Below are 23,934 nucleotides of genomic sequence, written 5' to 3'. Positions count from 1 at the left end.
TTACGAATTCCGCTCAGCCCCTGGGGCTAGACTTTGAATGGGATTTACTGTAGAGGAGTCTTTGTTGAATGGGATGTTTTTGATGTTGCTGCCTACCAGGCTGCAGCTAGCTGCTAGGATAACAGTATTATACAACACTCATAAGCATTCATAATGATGCACCTTAGCAGTGAACGTGACCCTAAATGGCTGACAAAAGGAGGTTATCATCCCCAAAATAAGAATTCAATTTATTCAAACTGCGCCATTTGAGTTTTCCATTCGAAAACGTCTCAACCGCTTATTATCATATGTATATGGGAGCAAGTCAATATGAGATAGACGAAGAAAACTTCATTCGCTCTTCAGAAAACGAGGATATCAACTAAGGTTAAAACTTTATTTCCACTCGTTTTGTTTACCATGATCCCCGCACGCAAATTTTGTATACATTTGATGTTTAACTTTGTAAAGTCTCCTCCGTTCTCAATAGATGCCTCCCGAACGGAACGAGTGCCTATATGCACAGTCGGCAAAAGAAGAGCGGGGGATGAAGAAGCCAACCAGCCGGGAACACACGTTCTTAGCATTTCGTGGATGCTGTCGCCGCCGGGGTTACGACCGCCCTACCTGCAGCAGACTTATTTGCGAGCTCCCAGCCTGCATACGATCTGGTCTGATCCGTGTGAGCATTGTGTGCTAGCACTCTAGAATACACTAACGAATGCACACATACACTGCTAGAGCGAACAACTTCATATGTGGGTACGTGTGCAGAGAAGCAGACGCTTGCCTACTGAGGGTGCGCTGATTCTTCCACCCCGTTTGCGATCGGCGGTGGGTGGTATCGCGACAAAAGTTGTTGACTTTATAAATTATCGCCAAAAGGCATCGGCAAACGGTGGAAGGTAGCGTTTTGTTGACTTCGGCTGACGGTGTTTGGCTTTGATGTGGCTGCAAAACAAGGCCGGAATCATCAGCTGGCGGCGATATTGGATGATAAGGCATGCGGATAATTATAGCCGAGACTTGCGCTATTCATTTTTTCACGAAATCCTTTTTGTTGTTTTTTTACCCTTATTATGTATAGATTACAGATTACAGCCTACAGATAACCAGAGCCTAAACTTTTACAAACACTACCGAAATTTAGGTAAGACTAAACCGTCGCTCACCACACACTTTTTTTTTACTCTTATACCCTTTTCAATTTGTAATTTACCTGTCCTATCGCTTGAAGCTGCAACCGTGACCCACACCGCAGATTTATCTTCCAATTACTTAGCCAGTTGCCGAAGAAACGTGATGTGCGGTTGGGCAAGCAATATGCTGTGGACAGCTGAATCAAAGAAACACTTCCCAAAAGTGACCCATTCGTTAATTAGTATGAATTCCTTTCGCCGAAGCGAATTTAATTGAGCGGATCCCAGGCAGGAAACAAAGAGGTGAAAACCTTTTTTCCGGAAGGTACCCACAGGACTGCTTTCATCGTGTGCGGCAAGATTGATGACCGCAGCATCTTTCGATTAATCCATTCTTACGGTCGGTATCAGTCGGTCTTGGGATAAACTTTCATCCTTTCTGTGTGCGACCCCACTCAAACGCGGCGTTGCTAGGAAGTTGTGTTTTTTACCGTTATTGTTATACTCACTGGAGACCCACCTTGCGTTCATTGTTTCAATTTTCCTTCGGTTCTCAGTCATTAATCTTCCTACGTTGGAGCTTCAAACCTAGGAAATACCAATTGTTTCTACGAACACCACTCATAGCCGGGGTAAAACTTTTCGTTCGGTAGTTAGAAAAGCGAGCTGGGCTGCAAGTTTCATCCGATACAGGAGGCAGTGCAAGGCGTATTGGGGCAAAAAAGTCGTAATTAGATTTGACTTATGCGATGGTATATTAGTGATGGCAGCTGCTTGCCAGTTGGTCTGTTATTAGGTGCGGTAATTAGTAGGATAGGTATATTAGCGCGAAAAATTAATAGGAAGGAGGGGGGGGAGGAGGTGGTCAAAGTCGTGACTAAACCAAACTTTCTTTTACGTCTGCGAATACCAAAACTGGGGTGTAGGCAGATCTAATCATAGTTTCTTTTTGGAATTATATCATAATTTCAATAATTGAAATGCGAGCTGAATCTGAAGCCATACCTTAATAAAGGTGACTCATCATTTTGTGGTCACGCGTTTGTCACTAATTGATTTGATTCGTTTTACCATATCAGCACACTTTTTAAATGTACCCTCGGTATAGTGTAACTTACGAATAAGTTTCCTTTCAATGGTCTAGATGAAATGTAAACAAATGTCAAATGTCATTCCAAAATTCTCAAATAACAATTGCACTGAAAAAATTTTTTTCGTTATTCTCTGCACGCACATTTTGTAACCATGGAATTCGTAGATTGTACAGCACTTTTGTTGATTGTATAGAATATTCGTATTGCAAGTTATCGAATAGAATTGCAACATTACGCATAATTTGTACAATTCATGAATGTACTCTCGTACGAACGTGGATAACAACGAACAAAAAATCGAAAGCACGAGTATTAACTTGAACGAATTTTTTGTGCTCTGTTATTTTTCATTACGTATAATGTGTACATTATTGCGTAGGCTTACTAATTTTTCGTACTATTTACATTATGCAGCGTTTGTTTGTACGAATGATTGCGTTTATTTTTGAAACCTTTCGTGACGTATACGAATACGTACTTCGACAGTTCTGACGAAAATAACTTCGTATTTATTACGCATTGGTTTCGTTGCAGTAAACAACAAAAGGTTTTCTATATAAAACACCCGTTTTCGTGGAATAAAATAAAATAAATTGTCAGTGTGGGTAACACCTTAAAAATGACAATTGAAAACAACCAATAACAACAGAACGTGAGCTGAAATGCACTACACTACACTACACCGCTGCACAGTAGAAACCGATTCTGAATAAATTACTTTGAAAAACATGTTTCGGTCGTAAAATTACCATGCTCGTATTCACATGTTATTATGATTTATATCAAAAATAAAATGTTGTAAAATGCATCTTGAAGCGTATGAATTCCTAATCAAAAACTATTTTGTGGAAGCAATATTTCAAGCAACTGTAGCTCTACATTTCTTTCCACTAAATCGACTTTTATACTGTGTTTATTCCAGATTATCTCAGAAGTGTTCGATGAAGACTTTCGAATTACCCGGTACAAAGCTTGCTGGTTCTGAAAATAAAAAAGTATATAATTGAAATGCATTCAATCACTATAAAATCAAGTAATTTTAACGGTGTTATCAGATTTTCAAGTGCTGAATTCCCAGAAGAAGGCAGGATACTCTCAACCGGAATGTAGAAGTAGAACGAAAGGGTAGACAAACTTCTGTTCAATTTTACGACAAGACTGCATGCTGAAATAACTGATATCGCCAAGTTTTAGATAGCAAAATATTTTCTCTAAAACTCAATACACTAGAGTCGCTTTTTACGCGAGGGATACGTGCCGCGTAAAAAAACGCGTAAATTCCGCAATCCGCGTAAAAAGCGACCTTAGCGTATTAAATAAAACAGGGTTTGATACTTCGCCATTCGGTACTTTATTATAACTTGCTTCAGAAATTTTTTTACACTGCCCCACACCCGTTTAAACACTTAACGGGCATGAGTAAACCCAAGCAGCACTTGCAACATGTTTTAAATGAGACTACTCAATACTTGTTGTTTTAAAATTTTTTTAACGGTGCAAGAAACTTTTCCGGTTACTCTAAATAAATTTAAAAGAATTGAGCAACATTTTGTTATTTACGTGTATCATTCTCGTAACTGAACACTAGAAATTGCTCAATAGTTTTCTGCAATCTATTTCCAACTGCATATTTCATGATGCTCCATCACATGATATTGCATATTGTTGTTTCACAAATGTTTTCTTCTAAGAAAAGCAATCTAGTGATGGAAATGTATAGCAACAACTTGTTAAACCATATATTTGCTAAAATTACCACACAGTAAACGGCCATCTTAATTATAAATGAATGATAAATGATTATTGTTGGAAATATGGTTTAGTTATTCCATATTTCGCACGATTAACACTGCATATCCACTGAACAAGGTTTTCTGAACTATCGTTTCCCGAAACATTGTTTATAATTTGGCAAGTTTAAATCATAAAATTTCTTTTACAACACTTTATAAAGGACGCGTGAATAATTACGAAGTAAAAACATTTTTTGCACGGTAAATTTTGAATCGAAGGTAGAAATAACATACCTATCAGAAGCGTAAGTAGAGAAAAAATTCGATATTTTTGAGGTTTTTTATAATGTATGTAGTTATATGAAACTTCGCGGCACCATCACCGAAGAGTAATGAGAGTAAAGGTTAACAAACTAAATTTTATTCTTCCTCTCTTTTCTTCCTATACTGCAGCGGCCATTCATGCAGATGATGATTTCACATAGCACTGTTAGTTGCATATAGGCTCCATCCCTTGCGCTTTTTCGGTTATTTACAAGTTGAATAAAAGTAACGGATGCGAATTATTACAATCTTTGAATGCTGCATTGAGAGTTGCATTTGCTTCATTGCAACAATGTGTGCTGCTTGGGAAGGTTAAACAAAACGGAATCCTCATACATACTAACGCACTGCCTTATGAAATATCGTAAATTATTCGACTTCCCTTAAATTATTTATTACCAAATAATAAAAATCGTGAATAACACAGTGCAACAAAATTGACTTTTTTTCTGCCTTGGTTTACATATATAATTTTCTGTGTATTTTGATAGAAAACCAAATTTCCTTGAGTTTGAACATATTTCAACTTGAGGGGCAACAATGGCGCCATTTTGAATTTTTTAGAAATCGGATATTTTTGATGTTTTTTCGATGCCATTTTGTTTTAAGACCAAATATCAAAATTCTAAGAGTTTGTCCACATATTAGAATCTTCTTACCTATCTTTAAAAAAACAGATCTTAAATCGGACAAAAACTGAGCTCAAAACGGTGATTGATCTTTGAAGTGATCTTTGAGTATCGCTTACACTCTGGATATAACGTTAAACATATTTTAAAAAAGGTAATTTAACGTCGAGATGAACCTATTTTAGTATTGTAGGGGAGTTGGGGCAAAATCGACATGTAGCTGACATTTTACGTAGATCAGACACCTACCAATCAATTTCTGAGACTTTTTTACTCAATATAAGATATAATTTGACTACCACTTTTAGATATTACGCATCACCATTGACGCTCAGACATACTCGATATTATTTTGCTTTGTGAAATATTCTAAAACCATGCCAAAACCGTTTTCGTAGAATCACCGTTTTGAGCTCAGTTTTTGTCTGTTTTTTTTTTTTAAAGATGGGTAAGAAGATTTTAATACATATATGGACAAACTCTTAGAATTTTGATATTTGGTCTTAAAACAAAATGGCGTCGAAAAAACATCAAAAATTTCCGATTTCAAAAAAAAATCAAAATGGCGCCATTGCTGCCTCTTAAGTTGTAATATGTTCAAACCCGGGGAAATTTATTTTCGCATCAAACTTCATCAAAAAATTATATATAGAAGCCAAGGCAATAAAATTGTTGCACTGTGTAATTTTCTCGAAAAATCAAAGTTCTAGCGTGTCGAAAATCACGGGTTTTGCTTTTTTCTATTTTCAACTCAATTACGTGTATCAAACTGTGCGCACGTATTGTCAGCACTGTCAGCAATAGGCTACCGAAGCATTTAGGGTAAATAATTTAATATATTCAAGAAAAAGGTGTGATATTTCGCCGCCCTGGTCTTTTCATAAAGCTTTTGATGCAACCTGAAGTTTCTATACAAAAAAAGGACAGAAGAAGGGAGGCTCAGTATATTTGAGCAGTAAGCTTGCAAAAGGATGGGTAAAATTATATAAAACACAAGCACGGATAAATGATAAGCATGCCACTTCTTACTAGCTGTATTGCTAATAATAGAAGTGCGGGATATAGCAGACACCCGGGCATATTTCACAATAGATCAGCGATTCTGGTCACAGCGACCAAGTCCACAAAGAAAAAAAAATACAATAAAATTAATTCTCTTCCACTAATATTTAAACAAATTTTCTATACAATCAAAAGTTTCTTATCTAGTTACAGTTTTTCGAATATAGTGCATATTATGTGTTACAATATTTTCAGTGAGATAAAATTAAAAAAAATTATTTATATGTTTGTTTAGGTAATTCCATCAAGAAAAACAAGATTTTGAGCAATTTTAGTGAGCCAAGCTTTGAAGAAAAAGCGAAAAATTTAAAAAAAGTATTGATTTTCGGTTAACGGGGGGTGCATCAATTTGATTAACCAAATGCAGTCTCTTTACTTGTTCAACATGGGCTTCCAAAAAAACATGACTTGAATCGTTTTCAATATTATCATATACCTACAACTTATAGTTCAGCTATATCACATCAATACGAGTGGATTAAAACTTACTATTTTTTTTGCAATTTATCTATGAATTTTTTATAATTTGATGTTGCAGGTGTTACTTGGAAAGGATTCTCATAAAACGATTCTCACTCACAAATTCTAATTCCATACACAGGGCCTTCTTGAGGATTCTTTTTTCAGGATTCCTTTTTTTAAGAACGCTCACGATTCCAGTAAGGGGAATCTAAGGGAATCTATTCGAGTCTTGTGTGTTCGTCCGGGCAGTTATGATAGTGATACTTTCTGGTCTACTAGCAATAATGACCGTTAAGGGAAACCGGGAGAATCAGAGTTCTATATAGCACCAGTTTTGTGTGAGTATGCATTTGCAGCTGCAACTCGTCGATTGACATCGTGACTCATGTTGTTATCACATGTCACGGGATACCAAGATTTATGAATTCCTCAATCATTTCGAAGCTTTCCCCATCTAGAAATTTTACCTTTCCGTTTTATTGGCTGTATCGGTGAAAATGAAATGGAACAGATTTATTTCGCGTAACGCGTTTCGGTCTATTACTTTTCGACCACCATCAGAAGCCTAAACCAAAATTTTTTTTTCGTCATTACCATTTTTTTTTATATTTATTAAATCTTTTACACTTACAAATGGCTGTGTGCAACCTATCGGTCCAGTATAACTAAATTATACTAAAGGTTATGTTTCCATTGGATTCTACCACCTAAAGTTCAAATACTCTCTTCCTTCACCTGCTTAACTCCCACTTCGTCATCGGCAGCGTTCCCTCGTATTCGTGTTTTCGTGTAACTGATGCAAATAAAAATGTCTTTAGCCGTCTGATGATTATCGAAGCGCGTTACGCGAAAACAAGTTGTTCTTTTCAATTTTTACCGATAATAACCAATAAAACGGGAAAGGAAATGCTCACGGTGTTTAATCCAACCAGTTGTTCTCACCTCAAACGCCTGATAGCCTCTTCCAGAACTCTACGGTTTATCTCGATTTAATCGATGTTATCCGCAAAGCCACGAAGCTTGTGAGATATTGTAATGATGGTGCCATTTCTTTCCAGTTTTGCTGAATAGAAGGTTTGAAAGCGGGCTCCCTTTGCTTTAGTCCATCCAATATCACGAAAACGACGAGAAGAACGAGTTCAAGCATTACCTGCTACAGCTTATCTCGCTTGACTGAGTCGTACGTCACCTTGAAATCCACATCATCAATTCTCATACTGTTCCTTTTTCGTTCTCCTCTATTCTCTCCATTCGGCAATGTCTGGAGGTGCTTTCCCTACCTCACTGCAGACGTTTATTTATCAGTCAGCAGATTGCCGTCCAAGTTATCACACTTGGCTGCTATTACTTGTGACAACATTGACTGTTCTAAAGGAATTCCGAATGTTCAACCACTGGATGTTGTACTCTCTGTATGAGATTGCAGCACGTTGGACACTCGTGTGCGCATCTTACTCACGAGTGGATAGTGCTCAGAATCGATATTCGGTCCCTGGAGGAATCTAATATTCGTTACGTCCGGAATGTGTCGACCTTCAAACTTGATCGATCTGGGAGCAGGCGTCACTAGTTAAGCTTCCGAATCTTTATTCGTAGAAAGTAGGTGCTACTGATGGCCATTGCTCTAGCCGTGGCAAAGTTTATCATCCTCAGGTGGAGATTGTGTTTATCAATGATTGGTCAAAAAAACTCTGGCTCCTGACCTGTGCGTTTGCATCATTGATATCAATTTTTGCATCATGCTTCGGGTAGTGTAAATTGACCTAAAGTGGACCCCTCAAGTTTATTAACCTGATGTGGATCACTCGTCAGATTAAACCAATTTCTTTTAATATAGATTAGAATTTATAAATGTTTGTGATGCAATCTGGCAGAAAAAGATGTTTCCCGATGGAAGTTTTCTGGAAATCCCCCGAGTTTACGCATAAATTGAGGTAGTCGGACCGGTGGTCCTCTAGGTGACGTAGTTTAGGTAGGTCTAAGGTAGTTTTACCCTACTCTGCATAAGTCCGCTAGAGCTTGACTTCATCTTTTCTTCTTGCTAACAAACACTACGAAACCAAACCACGTTCTACTGGTTTTCCCCTCTACTGTAGTAAGAACCGTATTCAAAAAAGAGGCAACAGACAAAAATTATTTGCCGCAACCACGGAACACGTGCCACACCAAATACTTCTTGGCAAATATATCGATCTTATTTCTACCGAATTTCTCTGGAACACCCAGGCGGGTTTTGCCGACGAAAAACTCCAGGTTGGTGGTTTGCTTGGAGTCCTGTTTAATGTATATCTTGTCGTCCATTACGATGCATTTCCGCTGCACCAACCACTCGCGGTACAGTTTACTGGCATTACTCCGAAGCATTACAGTGATCTTTCACCTTACTTGTATTCCCAGGGTCGATTTTTGGCTCATCGCTAGGTCGTCAAAAATTTTCAATCCTAAACCCGCCGGGTACGGGTCGGGCTCGGGTTTAGAGTTTTTCAAACCACTCTACTCTCTGAGCTGATAACTGACAATTAATTAATAGAAGCGAGGTGTGAATACAACATTGTGATCACTCGAACATTTAATTTTTTGAGTCGCAAGTGTTGACAGTAAAATGGATTTTTCACAGTTCAACAAAATGTTGCTTGCTTTTGTCAGAAAGTAACACAATGTACTTCTGTTCGTCGGTTTCGTATCCATCAAAACTTTGTTCACTGATATATTCTGGCCGATAAAAATTGTAATTAAACAAGTAAAAATGTGCACACACTTGAGAATCGATCTTTTTCGCGCCGATCTCTCTTTTTTTTATCGATTCCTTAGCTCTGCAAAAATTGAAAATATCGTTAACTTTTCGATCCGATCTTTTCGATCTTTTAAAAATTTAAATTATTCTTCAGCATGCAGCAGTTTTTTTAGATGCAATTTTGAGTCATTGTTAGTGATCGTGTATCGTTGTTTTATCGGGTTTTGAATGGTTGCGTGCGATAATGACATCATCATGCCTCCTTATAGTCTATTTCATTCCTGCAAAAAAGTTTTAGGAAATTTTTGTTATACAGGCTTATCACAGAATACCAGGCGAGCGTCGAGTTTGTCACCTGACCAATTTTGGTATTACAGATGGCGAGTCGGCTGGATTTTGGACAAATAGCTCGCCAGAGAAACTGTTCGACTCAATTGTCAGCAGCCAAGTTTCACTTGCGATCCATAATACAACATTCTACCCGCCTCGTCAGTGACTCAATTTCACACCGACCATCCTATAATCATTGCTATCCTGTATCACATTCCACACACAATAGAGCAAAAAGGAGTGGGAACACTTAACGTGATTAATGGAGCAAATATAGGATATATAAAGTATATTGGAATTGGTTTCCTAGGTCGATAGGAAGGTCACTAAAATTTGGGGATAGTTATATCTGTTTTGAATGTCACTTATGCTGAAGGATGCATGCATGACTATAAGCACAACCTTTAAACTCGCCGTTTCCATTACACTGATAAACATAGGTTTTATCCTAAAGCTTTAACTGGAAAAAAATTAAAGATTATGGTTTTTTAACCTTTTTTGTGAATTTTGGTGCCCCCAGCAGAGATTACTTCTTCAGAAACTTAAATGAAGCTTTCCCGTAAACCAACGTAGAAGCGAGGACCCGACTGTCAATAACTCCATGGAAGCACTTCCACATTCACTAGGGGCACCAAAATTCACAGGAATTGTTAAAAAGTTATCATCTTTTCAAGGCAATTTTTTTCGCTCTTGTACACCAGTGTTATCCAAAGAATAAACATTGAAAATTCAGAGGTACATATGAAACAAAATATTGCTCAAAGTTTATGGACAAAACGCTCAACGAATCATTATTGGAATCTGGTCATTTTAAAATCGCGACAAGTTTGACTTATAAAATTTCAATTCACATAGCATTCCTAAAATGTAACTTGAAAAATAAACGAAAAATAAAATATTTCTGAAATAAACCATGCTTTTTTAAGGGTATTAAATTTATTCATGCTTCAATACAAAATTCAATTCGGTTTAATGTATATTAATATATATTAAATATATATTCAGTTGTAGAACCTTGTAGAAATACTAGCAAAGCAAAGCAAAGCCTAGGTGCTACATTCCGATTCGGAACTTGACCTTCTGTTTATTTATATACACAGACTTCGCAGCCGACTGTTTAGTGTACAGGACAATTGCGGGACTAGCGCTACGATCCTACTAACACTAACAGTCTCTCCCGAGTCAAGACTCGAACCTACGACGACTGGCTTGTTAGGCCAGCATCGTACCTCAAGACCATCTGGGAGAAATACTACATAATATTAATATGGACAAAGTGGTTTAGTTTATTTCATTTGAAAATTCGTACTGTAAGTGCCGACAGCCGTATGCTTAATTTCAGCTGAATCCACCCAACGCCACACTGCAGTGCAATCCCGCCCATTACAACCCAGTCGTTCCGGGTGAGCTGTACGCGGGACTCCTGCCATCAACGTCGTATCGTAGCGCAGCCCACGGGCTCTACGTATACGGATACGCCTTTTGACAGGCGCGTTCATTTCAAATTCCGGGCACGTCCCGATCGTTTTCATAGAGTATGCCGCCAGCTACGGCAAGTTGATGTTTGAGATTCGGAAGTTCTGCCATAGGAACAACAGCCAGCCCGCTCTCCCGCACCCCGCACATTCGTGCCAAGCTCCCTTCCACATAAACCACTCAACCGAAGGGCTATTATGATATTACCTTTCATCGAAAAACATTACACCTCTCGTTGCGGGTTCATTTGTAAGCAGACGACACCCGCTCCAGGTACAGCTCTAGCCGAACCGTGTCAGGGCGGACATGCCGAGTGGCATGGGTTGAAGTTTATCAAACATTTTCCCAAGCACTCGACATATCAGCTCAGCGCTGGCTTTAAGAGATCAAATCGTCTTGTTCATCCTGAGCCGTGTCTTCGTCCATGGCCATAATACATCCTCACCTTTACCTAGCACAGCGACAGCAGCAGTGCCCCCATCGAACGTGAAAACGATCGTCACAATACAGCTCTCACGGCAGAAGGGATGCATTGAAGCCTTCCACAACGGAGCCTTTCGTGACTTGTTGTCGTTGTCATGTCAACAATAGATAGAGCCGAGCAGGGAGGGATATCTTTTCGTTTTTTTGGCCAGTTTGTTGCCAGCCAGGCAATAGGGATAATATCGATTCCTCACTCGTACACATCCTACCTATATGACGATGGTGTCAACTGGAGTTATGGATTATCGCATTCAGCAATGGTTCCGAGAATCAATCATTAGACGGATATTCGCTTTTTTTTTGTTGGGAGAAAATATAGAGAAATGGGCATTGGAATTGTGAACAGGTCTAGCTAACTGGTGTGAGAAATTGTTATTTTTCCAAAATGTAAATCCGTTGCTCTTGTTAGTGTCACATTTTATTTAATGTAGCAGAGTGAAACTCAAGAAGTATTTCGTTTGTGTAACGATTCCAGACGACTTGCAACGGTAAAAAACCTTCATTTCACTTTCGACTCAGTATTTATTTATTTCAAACTAAAATAAGTCAAAATAGATTGAAATAATGATCGTAAAAAAAATTAATTCAAGTCAAAATCATTTTATTGATGAACCAAACATTATACCAAATTATAAAGAAGAACCATTCTTTTTATCATAATAAGTAGCAAAATTCCACCATAATAGCGAAGCAAGATTCGATAAAAAAGGTTGTAACCAGCAGTGTTGAATGAAATAATCAATTATTTTACTTAAACAATTACAATCATGACCGTGGTGTCAAGACGATAACCGTACCTTCTAGCAGACGTGTCGAGTACGATGGAAAAATACTCCTTCATTATGAACCGACATGATCATTACGTGACGATCGTGACCATAAACGTGCTGCCTGGCTTGTGTGCCAACAACTTACGTACGTACACTATGCCAAGAACTGGATGATAATGAGGAAAAATCAGATCATTTTCAATAACGGTAGTTGTTGAAACTGCTGCTTCTGTTGTGGAGCAGCCGGATGTTATTCGATTCTGATGGAAGGGAGGAAGCAAAAAGAAAAAAAAAGAGAGCAACGAGTGCCGTATGTTTGCCTACAACAGCAGGGAAATTGAGTTTACCAACATAAGGAAAAATTGATGTCTGTGGTTCAATCAAGTGGTTGCGCTCTCCCTTCAGCAGCTCGCTCCAGTGATCGGCTACGTAAAGCCATCCAAGTGTTTTAGCTTATTTTAAAAACATGATTTGCATGCAGATAAAATCGAACAAATTTCCCTTCCGTGCAGAAAGTGGTAAAATGCGTTGACATGTCTGCGTGATGTCCGCACCGTTTCCAATTGTGGATGGCCTGTTTTGGAACTGATTTCGTGTTCGGGTCGAGAGCAATAATGGCAAAAATTTCCTAACAAATTTTCCTCTCATTCGATAACGTTGACGACCGCAGGCATTTTAGGCAAATGCCGTTCGTAAGTCAATTCTAATTCAAACATAAAAATACTTTCAGCTTAAAATACGCCATGACGATTTATTACCACCCCCGATTCGGCAACATCTGCTCCACTAAATCCACCAATACCCACACTTTGAACGAAGCAAACGTCTAGCTAAATTATCCCACAGCAGCATCATTCGGCTGTAATTGGATGTGTAGCTAAGTCTCACATTTTTTTCCGAAATGGCATTTAAGTATTTCTTTCAAATTGGCAATTCAATTAATTTCTCTAGGCGGTTACAATATTTTTTCCCCTGAGGATGCCTGCCTCGGGTGCCTGCTGCTGCAGCTGGTATTCTTTTCATTCCATTCCCGATAATGTCTATGGAAGTGAACATTCACAGGCACTTTATTCTTGAATAAAAGTTAGTGACAGCTCGAAATTCGTCGGCTTTTACGAGGATAAATTGAATAAGCAATATTTACGAAGCTCTCCTCATGGCTACGCCATTAGTCACGATCAAATTTAATTGAATGGATGTTCACCTCTTCGAAGAGTGGCGAAGTACCTGCTTATTTTCTTTTCCGATCTACCCCGATGGCGCGGTTGTTGATTTTTGCGACAGCAGTTTTAAATTGCTTGGAATCGTGATGAAGAGCTAGGCTTTGGCACTCCGTTCATCGATTGCCGCTCGTGGACTGGGCTAAGATTGAAAGAGAGCAAAAATAATATTGGAAACGTATCTGAAAACCAAACAACATCCGTCATTCTCGTCATCCAAAATGGAGAAGAATAAACGAAATATTTTTTCTATAGAACCATTCATTGCCTGCAAAAACGGTTGTTGGAAAATGAAAAACACAACAATAGATTTAAAACTTGAACATTTGAATCAGAAAATATTTCTTTGTAAAACATCTTTCGGGAGCCGAGTGTTCGTAAATTGGTAGATACCGTCTGCCGGGGTGAGATTGTGCCGAAAAGGACACGTTTTTGTTCCTTAGCTTGTAATGCACACATTTAGGCAACGAGTTTGATCCAAATCACGTCAATGCACACTTAAATGTTTGGTTAACGACTGCCGCAAATATGGTCAAGATACAATAAACTATAATTTTGCTAAAATTGAATGAACTTTGGCCTAATCTCACCCCTTCTATGGGGTGAGATTGTGCCAAAAGCAAAAATTTGAATTTAATACCTGTTGAATGAACAGTAGTGTATCTACGAATAATTCACATGAATAACATAATAAAAGAGTAAGTATAGGGGCGACCATAAACAACGTGGACTTTTAGGGGGCTGTGACCAGAAACTACGTTTTATATGAATTATAGAAAAATGTATGACTGGATCAAATCAATATCTGGAGTAACCAGTTATGAGAACGTGGCTCATGGACCGTCTCAAAACACATAGTGGCGTCTCCAGGTAGCTTAGAAAGGGAAAACGTTAGGACATAAAGCCTGAGAAGACTTTTCGTTTCAATTATTATGTGTCATTGACCACTGTATATTCCATTGGAGATCTCAAAACCGCTGAAAACGTACACAACGAAAACGTAAAGTGGTGTTACAAAATTTTGTTACATTCCATAAGTAATATCAGTCATTGTAAATTTCCATCTAACAGTTGTTAGCTTACTATTCTTAAGCATTTAGTCATTATTCCAAATAATACCTTAGCTAGATAACATATCCTATGTAAACAATGCAAGTGTTTTGGTGTATACTGAAATAATTTTGTCGTGAATGTGAATTCCGCACACTGTACTGTCCATTAGAGCTTGGCACAATCTCACCCCAAAAGGGCTCGAAAAGTGTACAGTTTGGAAAAACATTATTTTCTGAGCCATAATATAGCATAATATTTCCTCAACACATTGGAGACGACATCCTAACGTACCATCTGAGCATTAAGTTGATGTAATTTCTTGATCGGGTTGGTTTGCATGGGACATTTTTTGGTAACGTCATTTGCGCGTGTGTTTCAGCCTGTACTTTAAAACATTATTTAAGTAAAACAGTTCAGAAGTACCTTCTTTCCCCGCAAAGACATCCACAAAGCCACCTGGAGATCACCTGACTTACAAGTGGAGAACTAAATCGACCACGTTCTAATCGATGGTAAATTCTTCTCTGACGTCATCAACGTTCGCACCTACCGCAGTGCGAATAATGATTCGGACCATTACCTTGTTGCAGTATGCATGCGCTCAAAACTTTCGACGGTGCGAAACACGCGTCAAAGCCGCCCACCGCGACCAAACATCGGGCAACTACGGGACGCCGAGGTTGCACGGGAGTACGCGCAGCAGCTGGAAGCAGCATTACCAACGGAAGAGCAGCTTGGCGCAGCTACTCTTGAAGATGGCTGGAGGGACGTTCGATCAGACATAGGTAGTACTGCTGTAGCGGCGCTTGGTACTATGACTCCGAACAGGAGAAACGACTGGTTTGACGACGAGTGCAAACAGTTAGTGGAAGAGAAGAATGCAGCACGAGCGAGAATGCTGCAACACCTAACGAGGGCGAACGTGGAGCGCTACCGATGCGCACGGAACAGGCAAAATTCGGTCTTGCGGAAGATCGAGATCGCGAGGCGATGGAGTAACTGTACCGTGCGAATGACACACGAAAGTTCTACGAGAAGCTGAGCAGCTCCCGCAAAGGCTATGTGCCACAAGCCGACATGTGCAGGAACCTGGACGGCAACCTTCTCACGAACAAGTGTGAGGTGATTGACAGGTGGAAGTAGTACTACGATGAGCACCTTAATGGCGATGTAGCAGAGGACGACGACGGAGTGGTAGTAGATCTCGGTGTACTCGCAGATGCCGACAGAATCCCAGCCCCTGACCTCCAGGAGGTTAGAGAGGAGATCGGCTGGCTGAAAAACAATAAAACCGCTGGAGCTGACCAACTCCCCAGCGAGCTGTTCAAACACGGTGGTGAATCACTGGCTAAGGCGCTACACTGGGTTATTGCCAAGATTTGGGAGGAGTACCGGAGGAGTGGATGGAGGGTACAGTGTGCCTCATCTACAAAAAAGGTGACAAGTTGGATTGCTGCAACTACCGCGCAATCACGTTGCTGAACGCCGCCTACAAGGTACTCTCTCAAATTCTGTGCCGTCGACTATCACCGTTTGCAAGGGAATTCGTGGGACAATACCAAGCGGGATTTATGGGTGCCCGCGCCACCACGGACCAAATATTCGCGGTACGGAAGGTCCTACAGAAGTGCCGTGAGAATAACGTGCCCACACATCACTTGTTCATCGATTTTAAATCGGCATACGACACAATCGTTCGAGACCAGCTATGGCAGATTATGCACGATTACGGCTTTCCGGATAAACTGACACGGTTGGTCAAGTCGACGATGGATCAGGTGATGTGCGTAGTTCGAGTTTCGGGGACACTCTCGAGTCCCTTCGAATCCCGAAGAGGGTCACGGCAAAGTGATGGATTATCGTGCTTGCTATTCAACATCGCTTTGGAAGGTGTAATACCTAGGGCTGGTATCGACACGAGTGGCACGATTTTTAGAAGGTCTGTTCAGCTCTTTGGCTTCGCCGATGACATTGATATTGTAGCACGAACCCTTGAAAAGATGACGGAGACGTACATCAGACCGAAGCCAGAAGCTGGACGAATTAGACTGGCCATAAACGCATTGAAGACCAAGTACATGAGAGGATGAGGTTCCAGAGAAGACAGTGTCAACCTCCCGCCACGAATTCATATTAGCGGTGATGAAATCGAGGTGGTAGACGAGTTCGTGTACCTAGGCTCACTGGTGACTGCTGACAACGACACCAGCAGAGAAATTCGTCGACGCCTTATGGTAGGAAATCGTGCTTACTTTGGACTCCGGAGGACACTCCGCTCGAATAAAATCCGCCGCCGCACGAAGTTAACCATGTACAAAACACTGATCAGACCGGTAGTCCTCTACGGCCACGAAACCTGGACTATGCTCGTGGATGACCAACGCGCCCTTGGGGTTTTCGAACGAAAGGTGTTGCGTACCATCTGTGGTGGAGTGCAGATGGAAGATGGATCATGGCGGAGGCGGATGAACCACGAGTTGCATCAGCTGCTGGGAGAACCACTCATCGTTCAAACGGCGAAAATCGGGAGACTACGGTGGGCTGGGCATGTCGTTAGGAAGTCGGACGACAACCCGGTGAAAATGGTTCTTGATAACAACCCGACTGGAACACGGCGACGGGGCGCGCAGCGAGCAAGGCGGCTCGATCAAGTGGAAGACGACCTGCGGGGCCTCCGCAGACGAGCTGGCGAGCTGCAGCCATGGACCGAGTTGAATGGAGACGACTTCTTCGAACAGCAAGGGACCCTTCGGCCTCCAGGCTGACTGGTAAGGTAAGTGTTGGAATACAGCCCGAATTTGGACGTGAATGGTACTGGGGACCATTGGAAGCCGTTGAAGGGACCCTTGGGAGACTTAGAAGCCGTTTGGGTGCTGCCGATAGTGTAGGTATAGTGTGTCTGTTTGAGTAGCGTGTGGATGTGTATGTGTGGGTGTGTGAATAGCGTGTGTGTGTATGTGTAGCTGGAGTGTGCGTGTATGTGTGTGTATGTGTAAGTAACGTGTGTGTGTATGTGTGTGTATGTGTGTGTGTATGTGTGTGTATGTGTGTGTGTATGTGTATGTGTATGTGTATGTGTGTTTGTGTGTATCTGTGTGTATCTGTGTGTATATGTGTGAGTGTCTGTGTTTGTGTGTGTGTCTGTGTGTATGTGTGTATGTGTGTGTGTGTGTGTGTGTGTGTGTGTAAGTAGAGTGTGTAAGTAGTGTGTGTGTGTGTGTGTGTGTGTGTGTGTGTGTGTGAGTAGTGTGTGTGTGTGTGTGTGAGTAGAGTGTGTGTGTGTGTTAGTAGTGTGTGTGTGTGTGTGTAAGTAGTGTGTGTGTGTGTGTGAGTGAGTAGTGTGTGTGTGTGAGTGAGTAGTGTGTGTGTGTGAGTGAGTAGTGTGTGTGTGTGTGTGTGTGTGTAGTGTGTGTGAGTAGTGTGTGTGTGTATGTGTGAGTAGTGTGTGTGTGAGAGTAGTGTGTGTGTGTGAGTATTGTGTGTGTGAGTAGTGTGTGTGTGTATGTGTGAGTAGTGTGTGTGTGTGTGTGAGAGTAGTAAGGCTGTGCGAAATTTCGCGAAATTTGGAGGTTCCCGAAACTAAACGAAATTTCTCTCGAAATTCATCAAAAAATGACTAGAATTCATAAATTTTAGGTAAATCTTTTTATTGATTCATATTTAAACAGAAGGCTTAGAAATATTATGAGTTTAAATGGAAAATTTTCAAGAAAATACCGGAAATTAGGAAAATTATACTTAACTATAGATTTTTTCAAACTTTACACGGTCAAGACTTTGAAGCAACTCCGGACCTTGATTAGAGTTCATAACAGTAGAAAAATTGGTTCAGAAATCATAATTTGTATCTATTTATTAAAAAAATGTGTTTTCAATTTCGATAAATTGCGGTTAATTTCGTGAAACTCGAAATTTCGCACACCCTTAGTGAGTAGTGTGTGTGTGTGCGTGTGTGAGTAGTGTGTGTGTATGAGTAATGTGTGTGTATGAGTAATGTGTGTGTATGAGTAGTGTGTGTGTGTGTGAGTAGTGTGTGTGTGAGTAGTGTGTGTGTGTGTGTGTGTGAATAGTGTGTGTGTGAGTAGTGTGTTTGTGTGCGTGTGTGTGTGAGTAGTGTGTGTGTGAGCAGTGTATGTGTTTGTGTGTGTATAGCGTGTGTGTATAACATGAATGTGCAAAAATGCATTTATCCGAGGTAAATATATTTATGACAGAATACTTGTATAGGCAACAAGTTAATTATTTTTCCTATTAGTACTTCAATTAGTATTTTTATGATAGTGACCATAATTTTATACTAGTTATTTTCGGCACTGAGCTTGTTTTGTGTTTATTTGTAACATGGACCTGACCAAAATTTATATTTTTCTATTCAATTTAGCAACAAATAGCTTTTTCTTGCGATTTTTTGAGAGCACCGGGTATGTGAAGAAGTATTTGAGGTTCAAGCAAAAAGTGATGAGAAATCACATGGGACTGTTATGCATTTATAGGCAGTTCATGTGGGTATTGGTATTTGTATGCTGTGGTTTGTGACAGGTGTATGTGTTTTTTGTGAAATGTTCATGGATTTTTGTGTATGGGGCCATCCACATACCACGTGAACAGATTTTTAACGATTTTGACCCCCCCTCCCCCTCGATGGACAATTGCTCATATAAATTTAAAAAAAATTGTATGGACCGTGGACATTAGCCAAGAAAAGCTGTCCACGTGGTATGTGGATGGCCCATATTCTATTTGTCCGTTTGGTGTGTTATATACTATGGCTATGGCAGAATTAAATCTTTCCAGGCATTTAGTTTTTCCGTTCCTTGGAATGAATTTCAACGCATTACATAAGTGTTGCATCAAAAAATTACTGTTTGAGCCACTTCACGAAGGAAAAGTCACATATTGCTAGCCTACGCAAGATAGCGGTTGGATAGAATAGTATGTTTAAAAAAGTACGTTTAACTTTTGTAGATTTATCGGCTTAATCAGTCCGTGTATAGAAGCAAAAATGATTTTTTGTTTCCTAATCCGACAGTTTTGATAACTTTATTTCACCTTTTTCAAGGAGTAGAAAAGATTATCGTTTTATTGTTAAGTGTGTTGGTGTCCAACATGGGTTGTCTGGTGTGTATTGCAAATGCGCTCAAACTCAAACCGGAAAAAATAAAAGATTATATCTGTACAACCATTCCTATGAATTTTGGTGCCCCTGATGCCCCTGGAGCTGTGTTTTTGTGTTTAATTTTGCCTTTGAGCAGATTCGCGCCAAACGACCTATGGTCAAATATTGACCGTTTTTGATTTGAATGAAACTTTGCACACGTATTAGGCTTAGCAAATTGAGTGTTTTTCACAGATGAAGAGATTTTTTAGACCCATGAGTTATTTTCTATGCAACCAACGGTGTATGAGCTACAATGCTTTGAATAAAACCTGTGCCAAAACGCATACGTCCTTCTAGAAAATAACTCATGGGTCTAAAAAATTTCTTCACCTGTGAAAAATGCTCAATTTGCTAAGCCAAATACGTGTGCAAAGTTTCATTGAAATCAAATTCGGTCGATTGAATTTTTGCGTATTTTCAGGTTATTTAAGATGGTCCTGTTGCTTTCTCTGAGCTTTGTGGGCAGCCCGTGCGACGTTACTTGCAATAATACCATGGTCCACAGGAGAGACAGCAATCAGATGATAAATTTTGGTATAGGTATTAGTTTTGATTATATTTTACATGCGGTGCGAAGTGGGTTCTGGAATGGGATCGAAGTACGAAGTACGACCGTGTTAACGCACACACATTACTTTCGTTAATTTTGAACGCAGCGATCGAGAAAGTGAGATTTGTTCTATATTTTGTGAGATTTTTGAATGGAGCTCGCACTAAAAATAAACTAGAAGTAAACATAGTAGTAGTTACGGAGAATATTCAAAAGCCCCACGCCCTCTTTTTTCAGTTTCTGTAAAACCGCGTCCATTTTAATTTGAGGAGCTTTCTTCCACTTCTTCGTTTGCGCGATTTCAAACACTATACTTTACAAATTTGAACAAAGAAAAATGGCGGCCAACTCGTTTATGAGAAGGACAGCTGTTTTTTTAATTCATACCATTAATGTTTTTGTTGTCCTCGGTATCAATGATTAACAACACATTCTGCAAAAAATACAGGCGAAATTCGTCAAGCTAAGTTTTTCTGACGAAATCTCGGCACAATGATCTGACGACTTTCAGCAACCGGATAATTTTTTGCTGAAGTGTCGGTTAAACCTGAAGTGCTGAATGAACCTCGGATTTAATTTTTCAGCCGAGTTCGAGAACCAGTTTTAAGTGTGCTGAATGCATGAACTTTTAGAGATAATTTACTTAATGGAAATAAAATGCCGGTCTTAGAAACGGAGGCGGCCCCAACTGTTGGTTTTTGAACGAGACGGCCTGTATCAGTGTACTTATAGTTAGCACTTGTCAAATATTTTTAAATCCGTTCTTGAACCTAAAATTAATTTTTTTGAAAAAAAAATTTTTTTTCTAGACAAGTAAAAATATCCCTTAGTACCAAAAATAACCAGCGCGTTAACATTTTTTTTGCAAGCACGGCAACTCAAAATCATCAGCAGTGGCGGCGCCGTATGCAAAAGTGCCAGCGATGGCGACGCACAGGTCTAATGGGAATGCTTGTTTGCTGTCATACTGTGAAAGCATCGTTACTGTCAAACGCAAGCCCACTACCTGCAAAGCTTTCAGTAAAAAGGAGAAAAAAAAACACAAATATATTGCGCCCCCGGGTAAAGACGTAATTATTTTTTTACATTTTGTTATTCATTTCATTTCCCAATGTGGGTTTTTTTTGCTCGCAAAACCCACTGCCGCTTTTCTCGGGTAGTCGTTCAATATTTTCATAAAGCACTAACACACATCTGCTGGTTCACAGACTCTCTTACCCTTTTTATGGCGCAATTTCGAATTAAACTTTTCCGCGCCTGTCGCGTTGTTACCTGTAATTCAGTAATTTACGGTTCATCCAGAACGGTTCGTGCTAAAGGGTGCGTCAACTTTCGCGACCGCAGCTCTGCAACCGGGCCAGCTAACAATGCAACGAATTCAATTAAAATACATGAATGCGAACTCGGTTTCTGCTGCAATTAAAGTATCCCCACGACTGGAATAACAACCCCGAACACAGCCATCTCCTGGGTGCTGGGTGAAAAATATTGCGCACATCAACCCAATGCCACGTCTCGTATGGTGAAAGGAATGTCATTTCACCCACCCGGAAAGTGATGGAGACCAATTTTGCAGAACCATTTCGGTAGATTTACCCGGACCCATCATCAGGGGTGAAATTAAGGATTAATAACTGACATTGTTGTTCGGTTATAGACCAGTGTAATGAATTCTTTGGATCTATTTTCATGCTGTATTGTTTTTCTGAATTTTGGACAACTAGTTTTGTAGCAGAAGTTTAGAAGGGTTTCAAGTTCGCAATTATCCAAAATTATGAACACGTGTTCTGTTCCAAAAATAATTCAGGGCTAATTCAACCCTTCCGAATGCGGTACCGTAGCCTCTCCACTTTTAATTCATTGTCAGCTACTGTAACATGCACGTTTATTACCGCTGTTGCGCGCCCCGTTCGATTCGAAACGTAATAAATAATAAAACATGATTGTGCTCTAATTAAAATAATTTATGTTCAAGCACCCGAGTGTACATGAGTGCTCGCATCGGCGGATGAAACGTAAGCCTTTACGTGCATGTACTCGAGAGTGTGAGTTATTTTAAACATTTTAGCAAAAATGAAGTACAAACATGACATCAGCCGGATGTTGCGATGCCTGGAAGTACGTTACACCATAGGGTTTTTGTTACAATCGCTACCATGTACGACCCATGTTGAAAATGAATGCCGCTGGCTGACTACATAAAATATGTATCGTTTGTCAAGCATCATTTTATTGTATGAACGGATAAAAAAAGTTTTCGCCTCGTATTAAAAACATTTCATGAACCCGAGAAGGACCTGCATGGTACAGTCTAGTAAAAAATAATCTACACGTTTCCCCAATTATCGCTCGCGCTCAGGCTGATGTCAGCAAAAAATTAAACGTTAGAACGATAAATTTTGCAATCGTAGTATTTTGGTGCGAATATTGAGGTGCACCCGAAGCTATATTATAAACCTGGTTTCGTTATCCTAATGTGAAACCTAAGAGTGCTGACGCATGCTGTTGCTATCTACACATTTTTATTGCGACCTTAGTGAATTTGAACTGTTTTTGTCAGCCTTAGTCAGTACCTTTTAAATTATGTATAAATAAATTTGATTTCTTATAATTTTTTTCAATTGATTTTATATGTGAATATGAAATTCTGTAACGCAGTTGAACTAATTAATCTTCATTTCTGGAGTGCACTCGTAACATAGTCAAATACTATTGAATATTGGTCTTTGAAACCGGGATACTCAGAGGCCAAAATACGTCCTCAAACACCATTCAAATCTAGATCACTAAATCCGGTTGCCTGAAGAATTTCTAATATACAAATACAAAACAGATTAAAGTGACCAAATATTATCCAATATGAGTATTTGCGGAAGCAACATGTTAGCCAGAGGACAGCAATTAACTTCAGACGCCATTTCGATTTTATTCGATGGTAGTTTTCGGTTTTTGTGAAACAGCCTAAAACAGAAAAACATTACCCAATGTGAGTTTTTCAGGACCCGGGATGATGATGACCGAAACTGGGACTTCCGGTTTTTGGAAAACATCCAAAAGTTTGTGTTTGTTGAAAATGTTGTAGAAAATCTTCAATTAATTTTATGAACAAATGCTATCATACTATGCTTATTATAGAAATAAAAAAAAGATTATTCAAATGTCCTTGATCTTTGCATTTTCTTACAATTGTTTTGTTTTATAACTGTTTCAGCAAGGAAGTTATGAAATAATCAAAAATGAAAATCAATAATGTTAAAAACTGCCCAAGAAGAAAAAATATGTGACACACAATAATCCTGTTATTTGAGTACGATTATCACTATTGTTTTGCTCTTTGTTACCCCACATGAGCTTACGGCTTTTAGTTTCGTTAATTTTCTGATCGTTTTTTTAATAGGGGTAAATTTTTCGCTCACTTTTACGATGTTTTGCTTGGATGTTTCGTATGTTTTTGAAAAATCTACATTATTTCTATATGGGACGGGATGTGATAGACAGGTATGTTCAGAAATCGATGTCAAATTCTGTATCAAACATTCAAAAATACTGAAAATTATTCACTTTAGTTCAATTAAGTTTGAATTTAAACGCTGCAAACAGCTCAAAGTTATTTCGGAAGCTTTTTTTGTAACAACAAACAACTACTCATGTGTTTTATTACAAAACATTCTCAACATTTTGACGTAGGACTACGTCTATCTGGATGTCAGGTACACTAAGGTCGCTTTTTAGGCG

Source organism: Wyeomyia smithii, chromosome 2, assembly GCF_029784165.1.
Source record: "Wyeomyia smithii strain HCP4-BCI-WySm-NY-G18 chromosome 2, ASM2978416v1, whole genome shotgun sequence".
Lineage (NCBI taxonomy): Eukaryota > Metazoa > Arthropoda > Insecta > Diptera > Culicidae > Wyeomyia > Wyeomyia smithii.
Note: the sequence above shows the minus strand (reverse complement) of the source record.